This window comes from Vigna radiata, unplaced genomic scaffold, assembly GCF_000741045.1.
Source record: "Vigna radiata var. radiata cultivar VC1973A unplaced genomic scaffold, Vradiata_ver6 scaffold_158, whole genome shotgun sequence".
Lineage (NCBI taxonomy): Eukaryota > Viridiplantae > Streptophyta > Magnoliopsida > Fabales > Fabaceae > Vigna > Vigna radiata.
Window position 1 is genome coordinate 812,060 of NW_014542914.1, and position 1,673 is coordinate 813,732.

The window sequence follows — 1,673 nt, forward strand, 5'->3', positions numbered from 1 at the left end:
TGCTTCCATTCAGAGTTTGACTGATCAGATAGGGCAGATGGCCACTCAGCTCACTGAGGAACAGTCTCAAATTTCAGAGGAATCATCATTCCAGACTGTTCAGCTTCCTGATGATGTTGGTGCCATCCACATAGGAGATGGGGAGCAGAGTCATGAGCTAACTATTGTGCCACCTACTTTCCCACCCTCCTATGTCCCGACTCTTGTACCTGAGGAGACTGATGAAGAATTGGAGGACCAGACAGATATTAGCAACACTTTTGAGATACGTAGACCAACTTCACCTTCCACCACTCTACCAATCTTCAGGGAAGTGGAGGTAAACATACCTATGATTGATTCGGTTGTTGATGATTATTCTATTGATAGGTATGTTGATGATTATGATGTTGATGAGCCTATTTTTAATTCTCCCTCCTTGCATGATGAGAACCACCTTTTGCTATCACATCTAAATGTTTGTTGTCCATGCACTGAACATGAATCTGAGCATGCTGTTGATATTGTTTCTACATTTGAGATTGATTCATGTTCTAAGGGTATATCTGAGGTTCAACCTCTTACATTGGGATTGGGTGTTATACCTCTGCATATTATTTCTTTGGAACCACATTGCACTAACCATGTTGCAGGAGGTACACATGCATTTGATCAACACACACCCATGGTGGAAGACAAAGGTGCCAACAGTTTGAAGATTAATAGGCACCAGCTGAACCTGCTCATCAACAATCACTGCTTCTTAGATCCAGCTGTGGAGGACATCTCCCTGCTTGATCAAATTTGGAGACTAAAGCAGTTCCTCCTCAAGACTTCCTTGCTGAATCCAGTGGTGGAAGAGATCTCCCTGAAAGTCCAAAATTGGCAACTGCCACCATGATCAGGGGAGTTTTCTTCTTTCCCTTCTCCCTCTTTCCTGCTTTTATTGCACTTGTCCATGATCTGTTGACTGTTCTGATTTCTGATCTTATGCCTATGACACATTGAGGACACTGTGTAGTTTAAGTGTGGTCTATTGGGGGAGATTTTCACTTTTTCTTTGTTTCAGTTTATGTTTTATGCGTTAAATTTTTTGTTTTCTAGGTAGTTTTTGTTGTGTTTTGCGTACAGTTTTACATGTTTCTCTTGATTTCTGGACTTTGTTTAGGTTGTAGACTTGTCTTTCACTTCATTGATACTCTTATTTGCTTGGAATTCCTTGCCTTTCTTTGCTTGGAAAGATGATTATGATGTTTGTGAGGTTGATTTGATTGTGACAGAAATGCCCTGTGTGAGAATTTGAGCCACTTGATATTTTTTTTCTTGTGTGTGATATGTCTCTTGATTGCTTGCACATATGCCTTGGCTTGACTCTTTTTGATGATTCTTGATTGATATGCATGTTTGGAAGTGATAAAGGCAGTTTTATTGTTTAGCCTCTCTAGCCAAATGAGCCTACCTTGTTTTGATCCATTGGTAACCCCTTTTGAGCCTATATCTTTTCCCATTTCTTTGTTTTGAAGCTCATACACTAGCCCTAACTGAAAAACCATGATTACCTGAACCTTAGGGAATTTTGGAGCTTTGGAATTGTTTTGGGAATAAGTGTGGTCTCTTGGGAGATTCAGATGAATTGGCTAGTTGGTTCCTCTTCTTGTTTTGTTTTGTAAATATGTTGTGTATCTTGTCTCTTA